Source organism: Mustela nigripes, chromosome 8, assembly GCF_022355385.1.
Source record: "Mustela nigripes isolate SB6536 chromosome 8, MUSNIG.SB6536, whole genome shotgun sequence".
NCBI lineage: Eukaryota > Metazoa > Chordata > Mammalia > Carnivora > Mustelidae > Mustela > Mustela nigripes.
Window position 1 is genome coordinate 60,337,474 of NC_081564.1, and position 17,886 is coordinate 60,355,359.

The following is a 17,886-nucleotide window of genomic DNA, read 5'->3' on the forward strand; positions in this document are numbered from 1 at the left end:
TTACTTCATCAGTCACTTTTTTGCAAATGATTCCTTTGTGACCTCAAGTCTTTTCTCTCTAATTAGGCACCTCTACTCAAATGTCTCAGCATTACCTCAATATAATTTGTGTAATATAAAACAACATAGGTTAAAAAAAAAAAGCCTCAAATCTCCTGAATGTAAAAAAAGAATACATTGTTTAACTTTTTTAAAGCAATAATAAAGAAGATATGAAATTTATAGTGAAAATCTCTCTCCTCCTACATCTTTCCTAAATTCCCATGGCTAAGCATGGTTACAATTGGGTATGTTTTCCTAATGTCATTTTTGATTCTTCTCTTTCATTCTTCCAGTGTGCGCAACCTATCACTTCTGTGCTTTGTAAATGTCTCTCACGCCTATTGCTGCTCCTTAATTTCCTTCCCATTAATACTGCTCTAGTTCCTCACCGTTGCACATCTACCTAAATACCTCCCTGATGCCTGATCCCTCTCATTTTCCTCCTTCCTCCCCCAGATTATTCCCCTATGCATGGTTCTACTGCTTACTGCATCTAGTAGGATCACTAATCTACTCCGCTTTCAAGACCCTTTGGTAGCTATTCCTGCCTTTCTTATTCACCTAATGTATTACAGAATAACACAGATGATAATTTTACATAAAGTAGGTGTTTATTTTGGTTTTATTTTTATCACCTCAGAGATTTTATTTATGCTGTTCCCTCTTATTATGGTTGAAATGTGTTACCCCAAAATTCATAGACTGAAGTTCTAGCCCTTAGTACCTCAGAACATAATTGTATTTGGACATAGGTATTTACAGTGGGATTCAAATTAAAATGAGGTCATTAGGGTGGACCCTGATCCAGTATAACTGGTGACTTTACAAAAAGGGAAACTTGGAGACAGACATGCACACAGGGAGAACACCATGCGAACAAGAAGGCAGAAACAAGATGATGCTTTTGAGTCAAGGAACTCTAAAGCTAGTTTGCAAACCACTAGAAGCTAGGAAAGATGCATGCAACTAATTTTCCTCACAGCCCTCAGGTGCAGCTAGTACTAGCACCTTCTCTCTTCCTCCAGCTTTTGGCAGAAAAAGGATGGGATGGCCATCTAGTGACACAGAAGCACCAAGTATGAGAACAAATGGCTAACATGCCAGGAACGGCAGAACAAGAACACTGTATGTCCATGAGCCCTTGATGGTATGCCTGACAGCCAAACTAATGCCAACAAATACTCTTCTCCAGACTTCTTATGTGAAGAAGACCAAGCTTTGTTGGTTTCAGCCACTTTAGCGAGAGCATGCCCAACTGACAATATGCTAAGAAAGTTAATCGTATGAAGGGCTTGTTCACCTTCCATGGTTGGGACTTTTTCTCCTGGCATTTAGTAGATACTCAGCAGATAAATGTTAGTGTTCTTCATTTTATGTTACGTTCTTTATGAAGCTGTTAACATCTGACCAATGTGGGCTTACTTGCTCTGCATAAATATGGAGGATAAGTTATTTTATTGCCAATAATCTGGCAATAAAATATTTATTGTTTCAGTTGTGATAGCCACCAAGTGCTATTCTCCAAATATTTTTAAGCTCCATCATTCAAGCACCAATGAAGAATTTTATTTTTCTGTCCCACATTAAGTTAAACATGACTATAGGACTTGTATCAAGAAATATGAATGGAAATGATGTTTCACTTCCAGGTGGAAGCTTTGAGAATCAATGTACCATTCATGACAATCTTTTTTGCTCTATTCTGGCAACTGGCAATGTTCCAGATGGGAGCTGCCGGCACTCTGTGTCCCAGAATAAAGATGGTATGGAGCAGAGCCTTTCAGCTGACCCCCTCAATGGATATTTAATATGAGCAAAAAGTTAACCTTGCTGTTTTAAGCCACTGGGGTTTTTGCTAACACAGAATAACCTACTCAGACTAGTATATAAAACCATCTTACCTCGTGAAACAAGATGTCAGGTTGATTTGAACACTAAAACCTCCTATGGCCACCATTTTGGCTTCAGTGATCTGTGATTTAGATCTTTTCCTATGTCTTTTATTAACATTCATATAGTTTTGTAATACTATATGGCTCTCATCCAGAATGGTTATGAATAATTTTATGACTTTATTAACCCAGGCCCTGCCCTCGAGGCACTTACGAGATCTACAGTGTATTGCGTTTCTCGATAAATATTCAGCACATGCACAAAACCACTAGCAAAATGTAAAGCAACAACAGCATAAAAAGAAAAATTACCAAACACATTTAGAAACAGAAGACTTAAGAAAGGACAAAAGGGAGGGGGGGTACTATTTATTTTTCAACACTTTCAGCCTTCAATTCCATAAAACCCTTCTTTTTTAAGTGTTACTCTAAGTGTTATTAACAGTCATATCTGAGTTCAGAGCACCAATGGCAAAATCACAAGGTCAACAAGGTCTGTGTTACTGCCTCAAGCCTTGGCAGTGGTAACTGCTTCTCCATTTCCACGAAACTTTCTCCAATCTGTAGCTCTCTTTCCAAATCCTCCTTTCTCCTAGTGTCTTCTGCAATTCCTTTGTGAAAATCAGACATTGAGAACAAAGACATCCATGGCTTACTACACATTATAATGACAGACAATTTGCATTTTAATTCTTCCTGCAATCATGACTTGCTGGGTCCCGTCCCCATTTTAATGATCTAAAGTACTGATGATCTGGAAGAGCTGAGACTTTGAGTGCTGTTGGGAAAATTAGCTTCTTACCTCTGAAATCATTCGATGGAATTCCTTCATCCAATACATAAATGCAACTTTTTTCAAACTACACTAACCAATGGACACAACTGTAATAATAATTCCTAACAGTATTACTGAGTGCCACTTTTCAGAACACTTCCCATGAGTTAACCCATTCAATCCTACCCACTATCCTGAGAGACAGATAACTATCCCCTTCTTTTTTAGAGGTCAGTTAAGTAAATTGGCCCAGGGATTTACATTTAGCTTCTGCTGTATTTTACCTCTCTGCTATTTTACATGTAGCTCAAATGCAGAGCTCAAATGGAGGCTATGTTCATAACCTCAGCCCAGGTTAGTCTGGAAGATTAATGGTAGGAGAAAGGTGATCTTTAATGGGCTTTTGGTTCAGTTTCAGTTCTCTTTTCCTTGCCCATCTGCTATGGACTGAATATGTTCCCCCAGCATTTATATGTTGAAATCTACTCCCTAATATGAAGGTAATTGGAGACGGAACATTTGGGAGGTGAATAGGTCATGAGTGTGGAAACCTCATGAATGGAATTAGTGCCCTTATAAAAAAGGTCCCAGAGAGATCCCTCATCCCTTCCACCATGTGAGGACACAGCAAAGAGAACAGCTAGGAACCAGGAAGCAAGCCCTGACCAGCCACTGAATGTGCTGACTACGTGATCTTGGACTTGCCAATCTCCAAACTGTGAGAAATAAATTTCTGCTCTTCTAAGACATTCATTTATGGTATTTTCTTATCACAGCCTGAATGGACTAAGGTACCTTGCATAGAAATAACCTTTTCAAGCTTGGAACGTTTAGACCAGGTTATGCTCTGCCATCACCTTCGGCTATCCTGGTATTTGGTTTTATATCCAGACCCTTGTGGTCCACTGGACAGGAGATCAAATTCAGTGCCCAGTTTTACATTCACTGGCTTACTGAGCATTAGCTACCCGCCACACTTAGAAGCCAGTTTTTCTGTTTCCCTATCATGCCAATGATTATTTCAGAGATGGATTACAACATTCCAATTCAAGAATATTCCTTACATCTGGAATTGGGCTACCCACGTCAGAACTACCTTTTCCCAGATCAGAGCTGTAGAATCTCAAGAGACAGAATGGGTGAGTGCAGTGAAACCTGAAGTTACTTTTGTCTAACCATGAAGGTCATTAGATGGTCAATCCCCTTGTCTCCCCTCATGCTACTATGACAGGGCACAGAATAGAGTAAGAAGTCAATAAATGCTATTGACTGATATTCTTAAGTTCTTTGCATAATTTGTTGAGGAACTTTCCCTCTTTAATTATGAAACTCAAGTATATTTTAGGGAGTTAATTCTGCACTGGTCTGACTCATTTGCAATTTATTTTTTAAAGAAATTATTTGATGTCTAAGGGCCTTTTTAAAAAAAAGAAGCCATTTCCTTTTGAACAGTGAAATCACGTTTCAGTGGCATAATTGGACTGGAACACAGACAGGCTCAAGTTTAGCTCTAAACTCAGAACCCATGAAGGTCGATTGGAAAAACGCAGTCGCCCATCCCAGTCTTAAGTGGCACTTTTTTTCAAATTGTGTCACAAACATGCATACAAAACAAGGGCTAAGTGTTACGGATTATAACCTAAAGCTTTCCAGCCATGTCAGTTAGGAGAGAAAAATAAAAGGAAACTTGCAATACTTCAACTGAACTTTCTTTCACAGCATGTAGGAGGGTGAGGGGAATCAGTTAGGTTAAAAAAAAAAAAAAAGAGCTTTCACTGTGACCAAAAAAAAAAAAAAAAAAATTGCTTTACCATGCTTTACTTTTCTTTCTTTTAGGGTACTATCAGTTTGGCTACAGCCTGAACAAACAAAATCTGTCTTTTTAAGAAACGTCAACTCTCATAACTACTCAATAAATCAAAAACAATAAAAGACGTGTCCTGCTCATAGACGAATGCACAGCAGTTATATCAAACTGTTTCACCTTGTACCCCCTTTGCTCAGCTACCCACATTTACCTATTTATAGCCCCATCCTAGCACCCCTCCTCCATCATCATGCAGCAACTCATGTTGGCCTTCAGAGCTTTGTGGAATCTGTTCACCTTCGGATTCCTCCTGCTTCTGGGTCTGAGTAACTGCCCCTACATTCAGATTTACCTGTCACTGGCTTATCTATTAGTGGCCTCAAAAGGATTTTTCCTGTCATCCGACAAGAAGAGATTTTGCAAGGCCAACAGATAAACAATTTGTAAAATGATATAAAAGAGATTAAATCAATGGAAGTAAAAGAGACCTCTCAAGGCAGTGAGAATTGCCACTAGCAATAAGTGGCTTTAGGGTGTACAGCTTTGAAGACTATACTTAAAAAAAAATTCACAAAGATTGTTACCATGAAGAAGGGCCCTAAATTCATCTGGCTCAACTAATTTACTTTATAGGTATGGAGAGGTAACCCAGAAAAGTCAAGAGAATTAGCCAACTTTACATGGTGATTACTGACAACCCTGAGACCTAGAACCAAAGTGTCCTAAATCAAAGCTTCTCTTTCCCGATTCTCTAGGGAACTCTGTAGTGTTTTACAAATTGACATGATTCCATAAATATTAAAGGGACCAAAGTAGAGAAAGATTAAGGAAGAGAGGGAAGAAAGAATATAATATATTCTGCAGTCTTTGGACAAAGGATAAACTTTAGAAAGTGCTGTCTTTCCTGGCGTGACATGGAATGAAGCAGAGTAAAACAGTGTCAAGAGAAATAAGGAACGAGACTCCATCTGGGGTACAAGGAAGCAAGGGTCCTGTCTTAGAAGAGATTAGGCAAGAGTATAAGCACAGGGGACATACAGAGAAGGAAACTGTCAGCTGCCCTTCAGAGAGTGTCTGAGCTTGTTTGACTCCAATGCAAATCTTCCAAAACTCTAAGTCACTGCCTCAGCCCCGATCCTTCAGAAGTTTTCCCTCCCTCTGCTATTTAAGATCCATAATCAGTCTACTTTCATACAAGACCTTCCGTGGCTCCAAATTCCGCCCTCTCAGCCTAACTACCCAGTACAAGCTGTGCCTTTGCAGTTCACTGAATTTATTGCCATTTTCAGAACTAGACCTGAATGCTACCATGACGTTGCTCAGACATTTCCACTTGGAATGCCCTTCTGCCACATTTTCAACTGATAAAATTCTGTTAAAAAACATCTCTTTTTTGGGACGCCTGGGTGGCTCAGTTGGTTAAGCGGCTGCCTTGGCTCAGGTCATGACCCCAGTGTCCTGGGATTGAGTCCCACATCTGGCTCCTTGCTCAGCAGGGAGCCTGCTTCTCCCTTTGCCTCTGCCTGCCACTCTGTCTGCCTGTGCTCACTCTCTCTGACAAATAAATAAATAAAATCTTGAAAAACAAAACAAAACAAAAAAAATCTCTTTTTTGAAGCTGCACCCAATGCCCAATCATATCAACTTCTCTTTGTGGGGCCCATGACACTCTGTCCTACCTTACAGATTAGAGATATGTGCTTTTTCATCTTATTCAGAAGAGACGAGGTTGTTAGTAAAGCTACTTAGGGACACGTCTGTCTCTCCCCCTAGGTTGTAAATTCCTCTAGGAAAGAGACTGTGTCTTATTTATCTGAATCTTCACTCAGCAGGATCTAGTAAGTGTCTTGCAGCATGTGTGAGACTACCCAATGTTTACTCCCTTGAACTGCCTGGACTTACCTTACCTAACTTATATTAACTTACCTTAACTATATTCTGTAGTCTCTGAAACTGATAAAAAAAATCATTATGTCAAATAAAATAACTGTCATTAAGGTGAAATAAATTAACACATAAGAGAAATGGAGACACATTGGAGAAACACATTGGAGAAACACTATTTAACAATTACCAGTAAACTAGATCAGAAATGCCTGAAAGTGACTATCTGCTACCTTAGCATGGTCAAATCAGCATTTATTATGGATTTAGAGGCATATAATGATTTTTTTTTTTCAGGTTAAATAAAGGAAGAAGAAAATAAAACAGAGTAGAAGAGAAATAATCACAGTCAACAAATGATGTCTCCAAAGGAACATCAATATAATGTAATTAAAAGTCAAGAAGAAATCTTTTCATTCTGAATGTACTTAAATTGTTTATCTCTTTACTGTTTGAAACATTTCATCCAACTTACTCAGCAGTTATTCCCTTGGGCCTTTACAAGCACATGATAAATGTGAGGTTTGAATATCTTGCTCTTTTGAGTTATTTTGATGTATTTTATTTTGAGTTATTTTGTGTGTCTATGTGGAAGCACGCACACATGCACACGCATGCACCTGCATATACACACACACGAACACACACTCTGGAAAGACCACTGAATGGTAAGTCTCAATGTCAACATATCTCAACCTGTGACACTGGGGGAGCACATCAGCTTCATGGGGGGGAGCTTTCTTATCATTATAATTGGGGTACTGAAATGAGGATGTCTAAATTCCTTTCTGGTTCTTTAGCCCTTGTATTCTATGTAAATGCATACCATTTAAATAATCATGTAACACTAAAAATTTAAAAGCTTTTTAAAAATATATACCTAGCAATCTGATAGAACTTTTCAGTTCTGTGGACCATCTTCACCTACAAAACCTTAATGGGGAGAATGTCTCAGATGAATCAACATTCTGATTTCAGATCTGATCTCATATCAGGTGTTGCCATACAATCTTATTTTGTCTCCTCAGTCTGGTTTAAAAAAAAGCCCCTGGAAAATGTGTGCAAATTGTTAAATGTCAGCTGAATGTCATTTTCCAAGTTCAGCACTCAAATAGGGCTCTCTGAAAATTGGTTGTCATCCACTGGGAGTTAAAGGAAAGATCTTTGAAAAGGTCCTCAGAGGCTTCATTTCTAGAGGTTTTTAAGGTCTCACAGGAGCTGACTGCTTCCCCACACAAGCCATTTTCCCCTTGGTCTGCTACAATGTCAAGGTCCTTCCAGCTTCCCTGCCATTGATCATGCCATTCATCTGGCCAAAAATGCAACCCCTCCCCGCCCTCTATCTGTCCAAGTGTTACTATCCATCACAGAAGACATTACGGTACTTCTACTAGGAAGCTGTCTCATCTCTGCAGTCATGCACAATCTCCCTTCTCTACAGCCTGACGGCACTCAGACACTGTACCCACTAGTCCTGGTTTTGACAAGGTCTGTTCACACTGCTCATTTCTCTTGTCTCAAAACTTGATTGCAACCCTTCAAGGTAGAACTTGATTTACCATAATACTCACATTGCTTAGCACAAATTGGTCATACAAGGGGGCATTCCAACACCTAACACTTGTTCTACCTTCATCCCCTATTATCCTCAACAAGCAGAGGAATTTGAATGTCTTTATTGCCATCAAAGATAGGCCACACAGCTATTTTTTTTTTAATGATAAGAAATTAAGGCAGTAAACTAAGAATTAAAATCAATACTTCCCACTTTGGGTATATGAACATTTCAGAATAAAGCAACATTTGAGTCTGAAATACTTGGGTCATTGTTTCCACACCTAATTAACTTTGCATCCTCTAAAAGCATTTGCCCAAACCCTAGGCTGCTTTTCATAACCTAGATACAACTGCCACATCTTACTGGAGAGCTTAAATACCACAAATGCCCAAACTAAGCACCATTAAGGAGTGAGGTGTGAGCTGCCCAAGGATAGACATGAGTATCTGATGGAGCTACACCCTCTCAAAATCCTGGGCATTTGTCTTGCTGCCAGATTGACCTTCTCTTGAGAAATACGGTTATTTTTCTCTCATTGAGGTGGCATAATCGGTGTGTTGACTCTTGTTTTCCTTCCAGGTAAATGGGACAGAGATAGATGAAGAAAAATATAGAGGGAGCTTTGATGAATCTATGCAGTGTTTTATTGCTGATGCAGACGGATTCCATAAATTTCTAGAAACATAACATTTAAGAAGGAAAGAGGGTAGGGGGTCAGAATTGAGGGTGGGGTGAGGGTAATGGAAGTCACTGCACCTTATCAGTAGGTGGGCAGCCACACTCACTCTGCAGATGGACCTCATCACATAGGGAAAATCAGATGACATTGAATAGAGCTTAATGTTTTCATTAAGGCGAGAAGAGACTTTTACTTGCCTAAGAAAAATGTCTTAACTAAAAAATAGATTTTTCAAAGACCGCAGACAACAGCAAGGCAAAATGTATCTGATTTATGGCAGGTTTAAAAGGTCTTCTTCCCACATGTGAGTCTAGAGCCACCACAGGTGCCACAATAGGATGATAAATGGAGAAATAACTCAACAGGAAAGCAGCAAGGCAGTGGGCTCTGGGGTAGCAATGGAGACCCTGTCACTCGGCCTCAGAGTAAAATTCCAGGGCTGAGGGTGAGCAACTGTGTTACAGGGTGCAGGAGGCAGATAAAGAAAAGAGGGGGATGCTGGCAGTCAGAAAAGTGGAATTTTTATCCCAGGCTTGCCACTAATCATCTGCATAGCCTTCAGGAAATCATTTCACCTTTCTTTACCTCCACTTTTGCGTCTCTGAGTGAGAATAACAATGGCCCGTTCCACCCACTCCTTCGATATTATAAAAAAAAACAACAAAAAAAACACCACAGTGTGATAATAGATGAACTCGTTCTTTGAAGAGCTCAAAGCACCATACAAATGCAAGGTATTAATTATGTTCTAAAGGTATCATTTCAGTGAGAGATAAAAAAAGAAGGAACATATTATTAAATAACATATTTGAAAAGATAAGAGGCATATTGGGAGGGCTGCTTTCAAGAGATATTATAAAAGCTGGCATTCTATTTTCTAGACACCAGCCAGTCCTCACGCAAAAACACAGATCCGAGATGAGGGAGAAACAGCTGATGGTGTACAGGGGGTGAACCTTGTACCCTGGTAAATTGCAGAAATGTACTGACAAAGTAAAACTGATGACGTACATAATGAGTACTGCAAATTAGCAAGCATACAAAAGACTTTACATCACAAAGAAGTGAGAGAAGAGAGAGGTTCAGGGCACAAAGTCACAAGATGAGCTTAAAAGGATAATTATGAGCAAGTACTCCTTCCTGCCCAAAGACATGGAAATATAGGTAATGAAGAGTCAGACTTTTGCTGAGGTCCATCCTGCCAGCGGCACGAACAGTCATTTCGGGGACTAGCTGGAGCTTCAGGTCCAAGCAAAATTAATCATTTTAATAAATACTTAATGTGTAAGTAGTATGTGTTCGGATTTGTGCATTAGGTTGTGGGGGAGACAAGAGAAGGAAAAGCTGGGAAATTCTGCCCTTATAGGACAGCTAGCAAGAAAGGATGAAAATGTGGGGAACAGTGTTTAAATGCTAACCACGGGCTACTGACAATGAATATTACAGTTGGTTACTTGTTATATATTGGTTAGTTGGTCATTGTATTATAGTTGGTGTTATAGTTGGTTAGAAAGATAATAAGAGGGTCTGCTTCAGTGTGAATAGTACTATTAACTACCATTTTTTGAGCTCCTACCGTTAGGTAGGCACAGTACATTCAATGAATTTTTAAAATTCAAACATTACCAGGTTAGGTCTTTTCCCCATTTCATAGGAGAGGTGATTGAAGCTCAAGGTCACACAACTAGTTAACGACACAGACAGGATTCACAGTTGGTTCTGACTATGCTACATTCCCTGTGTTAGGCTGCTTCTCTGAAAGAAGCACAATTTTTTTTATCTAAGTGACATACTGGTGGAGAATATCATATGAAAAAGAAGCCAACCATCCATGGCCCTCAAATCATACCAAATGGGCAACTGTATAAACCACCTTCTTTGAAAAACTAGACCTGATGAAGAGGATGCATACACATAGGTAAATATGTAAATATTACAAATCCCTGAAAGTATTACATGTATAAAACTTAATAATTCATCTAATGCAAAATTATGTTAGACTGTTTTGCAGCATAGCCCCAATCCAAAAAAAGTGCCCCATTTTCCTAACATTTGCTATTGTTTCCACACTGCGAAATTCTTGTGTATGTACATGCCATGGGCTACCCAGATTAGTTATCTTCCTATGTAAATACCTTAGACTTCGCATCTGCTATATGATTTAATCCTGAGAGCCTGGAGCTAAAACAGAGAGAAAAAGATAATAAACAATAGTAACTAAAGAAAAAACATAAATATACCAAGAGCAGAGAGCAGCAATACCTGCTGGTGCACTAGCACCATTCAATATTAGAAGCTTTATACTCCTTTAAAGTATTAACCAGTAGGGAGATTTTTCAGAGCTCCAAATCAACAAGATCCACTTTTTTCTTATCCGAGATAAAGTCTCCTTTGTACCTCAAACTCTTCATTTTGCTGGAATTCTATAGCTTGATGGACATGAATAAATAGCCCAAAATGGTCAGTTCAGAGGTTCGCAAACTTGGCAGAATTCAAAGTGCTAGGCTTCCAATGGGCATGAACATCAGACCTTCTGGAGTATTACCCACCCCCACTCAGAACATTTGACCATTTAGTCATCATTCCTTATTTCCTCATTCCAAAATGGCCACATGTTGCCCTGCAATCATTTCCACACACATTGCACCTTTGGCAGAGGGTCTGCCATTCCTGTTTAAAGCAGTTATTGGTCTCACATTTATGACAATTTATCAAATGTTTTTTTGAAATTCCATTTTCTATGAGGGTATGTAAGAGATTCATAGCATCTTTGCTCTATTCGGCGAAAATTAAAAGCTTTGAAATTTCTTGGCCTCTTTCAAGAAGAAAGCTTAAGGCAAATCCATTCTTCCCATCTCCTAAAGGGACTGACATCACCCTTGGTCAGTAGGCATCCCTGAGGCCAAGTTTGGCATGCTGAATCATTATTTTCTATATAATCTACTGCATGAAAAAATATAAAATTCTGACATTTGCATTTGGAATTAGGGCCTAGTCTAAGAGCCATAAGGCCATGCCACCTCCTTAGCAAGTAATTCAACTCCTACCCGAGTATCAGCATCACATACCAAATACATGTTTGCTGACAACTCATCTTGTGCCAAATGGGTCTAAGTGCCTGAAATTAGAGAAGGAAAGACAGGTCTAGGCCAGAAGCAATGTAAGTAATAGGATCCTTCAATAAAATTACCCCTACTACAGATGGGTTAACTGAGGCTAAGAGAAAGTAAGTAATGTGTACAATAATCACAAAGCTCAACAGTGTCATGTTTGATATCAGGACTCTCTGGCTTCAAAGACCATGTTATGTTCAGTTCTTAGTAATACAGAAAGAGAGAATACATACTTTGAGTAAATGTCATGTCAAAGAATCTATAGTTTTACACAATTACCTGACATCTGATTGAAAAGAAGTTAAAAGATGCCCCTCTCTCTGCTGTTAAATCATGCTGAAAGAATATGTGTACATGCATGCACTCACGGTCTCTCTCTCTCTCTCTTCCTCTCACAGACACACACGCACGCACATGCACACACACACACACACACACAAATACTAAGAGCTAAGAACCTGGTTGGAGCAGAGAGAAGCCGGATCACATAGCCACTTTTCTTTTCTTTTTTTTTTTTTTTTTAACCAATGCAACCGAAACCAAAATTAAGTAAAATACACACGAGGGGAATAAATCTCCAGTAAGCATCTATTGATAAAGATTCAGGACATCCATACAACCAGAAAGCTGGTAATCTATTTCTAGAACATGGGAAGATTTTCTCTTTAATTACAAGAACATAGTCATGTCACCAGAAATAAGAATAGTGAAACACCTAGTGCTGTTCAATGAAAATATAATGCAACCCACAAATGTGATCAGATGTAATTGTAAATTTTCATAGTAGTCACATTAAAAAAGTAAAAAGAGACAAGGAAAATTAATTTTTTAAAGATTCATTTATTTGTTTTAAGAGAGAGAAAAAGAGAGCACAAGTAGGGGAGGAGGGCAGAGGCAAAGAATCTCACGCAGACTTCCTACTGAGGGGGAATCTGACTCCAAGCTTGATCCTATGACCCTGAGATTACCACCGGAGCTGAAATCAACCACCAGACACTTAACTGGCTGAGCTACACAGGCGGTCCTAAAATTAATTTTAAAAATAAAGTTTTATTAATTGTTTTAGTCAGTTCAAACTGTTACAACAAAATATCATAGACTGGGGGGGCTTTTAAAACACAATTATTTCTCACAGGTCTGGAGGTTGGGAAGGCCTAGATCAAGCCATTGACAGGCTCAGTGCTTGCTGAGGTTGATTCCTGGTTCATAGATGGCCATCTTTTTGCTGTGTTCTCACATGGCAGAAGGGATGAGGGAGTTTTCTTGGGTCTCTTTTATATGGGTATCAACCTCATTTAGGAAGGCTTCACCTTCATGACCTAATCACCAACCCAAAAACCCATTTCCAAAAGTCTTCACATTGGGGATTAGGTTTCAACATAGGAATTTGGAGGGGTCATTACAAATAGTCAGTCTATAGTACTCCATATATACAAAATACTATCACTTCAAGATATAAAGCTCATCTCAATTCAGACTAGCCATATTTCAAGTTCTTGGTAGCCATGGGGAACTAACAGCTAGCATAATGGATAGCATAGCTCTATACCCCACCCCCCACAAAAAGGAGCTAGAATGGGTGTGTGTCAACACATCAGAATAATAGCTATTCTTCTTTTTGATCCTCTTGGTTCATAAATAAAGGATCCAGATTGGCCAGACTACTGAGCAGTAAAGGGAGACAGAAAAGTCTAGGGAAAAGTTTCAAGGTAAGTATAGGCAGCAGCAATTGGCAACCTGAGGGATAGAGCTAGTCCACTCACCAGGAAAGCACTGAAATTGATGGAGATGAAAGAAAGACTTCCTGTAATGTGCACTTTTTCATTTAACTCAGACTATGAGTCAGCGGGTAAGGAAGGTCAAAAAATTTGGGTGGCAATCTGCCCTCCAGAGTAAGAAGCAAGAGCTGAGAATATGAACCAGAAGCCCACCTGCAAACTACAAAAGACGTGGTCACTACTCAAGTTCGTAGAGTGGCACCGTGGCTTATAGTCATACCTTCAGTTGACAAATATTTTGGCTGAGAAATTTTTCTCCCCCAAAAAAAAAAAAATTCTCAGAGAAAATAATAGCAGTAACTAGAGAAAAATTTAAAAAGCATCACAAATCAATGGTTAAAAAGATTGGATTATTTTATTTTATAAATGGCAATAAGGCAAATTAGAAAAACTCTAGTTATATCAAAGTATTAAACCTTTCTCTTTAACAAGACAAGAGAAAGCTAGAAGAAAATATCAGAGAGTATTGATATTTTCCTAGGATAAGAGAGATTTTTGTTAAGCATAGAACTAATGGAAGAAAGCCATTTGGGGGTGTGAGAAACAACCAGTGTGTTTGTATCAAAAATAGAACAGTTCTGAAATCCAACAAACATCATAAGCCAAATTAAAAACAAAGGACAACAAGAAAATACTTAATATAAATGTGTTTTTACAAATTGATAGAAAAATAAAAATAATGAGTTATAGACATGTACAGACATTTCAAAAAAAAAAAAACAACAATAGAAAAGTAGATGAAAAGCATGAACAGACAACAGCCTGGCAGAATTCAAATAAACTGAAAACTGAGTTATAATATACAAACTTACCAGTAAAAATAAACATAATTCAAAAGACACTGTGCATGTGAAATCCACCTACATGGTTGCTTATTATGGTATTATATGAATCAGCAAAAGACAAAAAAATGGGAGGATTCTATGTACTAGTGAGAGGACGAATGGTCAAATTAAATAAAAATTAATAAAATAAAAAATAAACACTCTTTTAGAATAATATTTAATAATATTTATGCTTTTGATGCATAATAAATAGGAGGAAAACTTAGTCTACAAATATTTATCTGATATAACTCTGAATAAAGATGGTACATAAATTCATTTACACATATAATGTTATTTCTCTTAAAATATGTTTGTATTTTAATAACAAGATATATGGGTTAGGCTTTATTAAGAATATATGTATATATATGTGGCTCTGTATATAGATTGATTATATATATACACACATATAGAAACATGCACATATTTACAGAAAAAAACTTGAAATAAATACATTAATTTTCAAAAGTTATCTCTGAAAAAGAATTATAAATTATTGTTATTTTTCCTGTATTTATTTTTGTATTTTTTAAGTGTTTTAAAATAATCACATAAAAGTTCATCATTAAGTTATTACTAATTTAAAAAATCCTAACTATGTGCTACGAGTAGACAACATGCTTAATATGGGGCAAAAGAGTGATGTGGCCATGAATAAAACTAAAGAGGACTCTATTGCTGGAAACAAAGTACAATATCAAGGCATTTCTGGTTCAAATGAAAAAGTTACTACAGTACGTAATCCAGAAACAGATTACCCATAGATATGAATATAAGGAATTTAAGGAGGAAGAAATAAACATGAATAGGAATTAGTGGTGTATAAATGTGCTAGAAATAAAACTTGTACAAGTCCTTCAAGAGCTTTTAAAAATCAGAGACGATAAAGACTTGGGGTTGGGAAACATTACTGCTAAGATAAAACTGTGGAGCAGCTCATGTGCAGAACTTTAATTCATGTAAAGGAAACTTCTCTTCTCCATAAGTTCTCTTCCTTATAGAAAACTATCAAAATCATCTGACTTCTAGCCTGAATATTGTTGGGAAGGGTGATGAAAAAGAGGCATTATCAGCTTCCTGGGCTTTGCAGTTCAGAGACAGTGGCAGCTCTCACTAAATAGATCCTCCTCTGAAATAAGAACTCCAAGGATAGAATAAGCAATAATTTCCATTTGGTTAATATAACTCATACTTTGCTTGTGTCCTGGCCAAAATCACAGGCCACTCATTGAGCCAAACTCTCAAGCTAAACATTCTTTATAATTGAGTTGAATTTATATTACTGATATGTAACCCTCAACTTCTGAGAATATGTCCTTATTGAAATAGACATTCCAGTTAACTGTATATGAAATCAACTTGATTTCATTGATCTCAATCTTTATTCTCACATGACATTTCTTAGTTTACTTTCCTTCTCTTTCACTTCTACTCTGTCTTCATGCCGAATCCATTATTTTTCTTAGAGGCTGTCTTTTCAAATCTAGTTCCTCTGCCTACCTGAGAGAACTTCACCTAGCTGGTATTTTTCTTCTACATGCAGCCCACAGTGCAACACAGAGAGTGTCTGGCCTGAAGGAGGGTTAAAAAATAATCCGAGAAGAATTCCTCTCCAAAGAAACGTGTATATGCACACACATAGTACAGTTACTTTTTGTTGGGGGCGCTGAGGACCACCAAAATAAAATAACACTTTTCTTTTCAGCAAATCCAGAACCTAAATCATCCCTAAATCTGGGAACGTGTCTGACCATTCCCAGACACCAGAATCCTGTACCTGTTAAAAAATCCTTTCACATGAAATAATCCTCTTTGAATTAATTGCAAAGCAGATTTCAAAGGGAGAGCCCTATCAACAACTGGGATCTAGCCAGAGATCCTAACTCTTGTAACTTGTTGATTCCTCAGGTGAACTTGAATCTTCTTCCTGAAGGTGAAATCTGTCTTCAGAGTCCACTGAGCCTTTTAGTCCCTTGAAAGTTCTTACAGTGTCTATAAAAATTTCTGCTCTTAACCTTTCTTGTGTTATAAAAAGCACAGCCACGTTCCTCATAACTATTTGATGTCTTATATAAAACCCTTTATAAAATAAAATAAAAAAAAAAATCTCCCCAGATAGCCTCAAAAGAAAAGTTGCCCGGCGTTGTCTTTAAACGGCATGCTTATTTAATATCGACATGAAGATAGAGTCAGGGCTCTGAATTCTGGACTGCCCATGCTGGCATCGAGGGGCACCGTTAAAACCTGCCAGTAGCTAAAATATCCCTTCTACTCCGTGGGGAGACAGTGTCAAGAGTAAAAGCCAGAAAGGGAAATTTTGGCTGCCATCCAAAAACAGTTGTAGAAAAGAAGGTTCTCTCTCCGACAGCATTCTGACATGCTTTCTTCAGTTTTGCCATGAAGTTGAAATCTTTCCTCAGGAGAGATGAGTGTATATATAAAGACAGCAGGCGCGTGGCGGGCTCAAGAATTTCAAACATGGTCCAGTCTGACATGAAGGAAGGAGAGAGGGAGGGGGTTAGGGAAGAAACCACTGAACTTCCAGAAAGGGCTGTCAAAAACTAAGCCATTTCAACAGGTTTATCTTTGAAATACTTCCACTGCCAAATACTTTTAGGTGCTCCTAATATAATTCGAACCCAATCCTTGGATCATTTTATATGTTTTTATGCTTAATTTCTGAGTTTGGATCCATCATAGATAATAATATACATGATCTATGTGATGCAAACGTTTGCATTTCTGGAGTAATTAGCATACAACACATTAATACTCAAAGAGCAGCTAAGAAATGCAGTCAAATTTAAAAAGCATACCTAGAAGGAAGGAGGGATGATAAGGAAAATACACAAAAAAACCTCCTCCAATCTCAACTGGCGGTGACTCTCACAGAGAAGAGAGTGGCAAGCCTCTGTCTTCACACGGGCTTACAAAGTCTGAAATGGTGCTGATGGAGGGGTGTGTCTGTGTGCACACACCAACATACAAGAGTGGGATAGGGCCAGGAGGACCCCTCAAGCACAATAAAACTTCAAAAAAGATATATATGCATCTGTTTCCTATACTCAGAAGTTATCCTTCTACAGAGTAAAGAGTAAAAATGTGGCAAACTAATTACATCAACGACTTTAAGAGTAACTACAGGGAGTATGTATGTTAGACCTTGACAAATGGGGTGGGTTTAATTCCTGCTTTCATATATTTTGAATTGTACGAAAGCTCAGGGTTTCTAAGCTTAAAGTTCCTCTAAGAGATGCCTGGGTGGCTCAATCAGTTATGTGCCCAACCCTTGGTTTTGGCTCAGGTCATGATCTCAGGGTCATGAAATGGAGCCCTGCTCAGCACAGAGTTGAATTGAGAGTCTCTCCCCCTTTCACTGCCCCTCCCCCCTCTCTAAATAAATAAATATCTTTAAAAAAAAGTCCCTCTTCACAGCTGTTAGTAAGTAAGCAAGGAAAGAAACCACGTATGACCATGTTAAGGAAGATGAATTAGATAAGCCTATATCATTATCAAAATAAACCCTGGAAG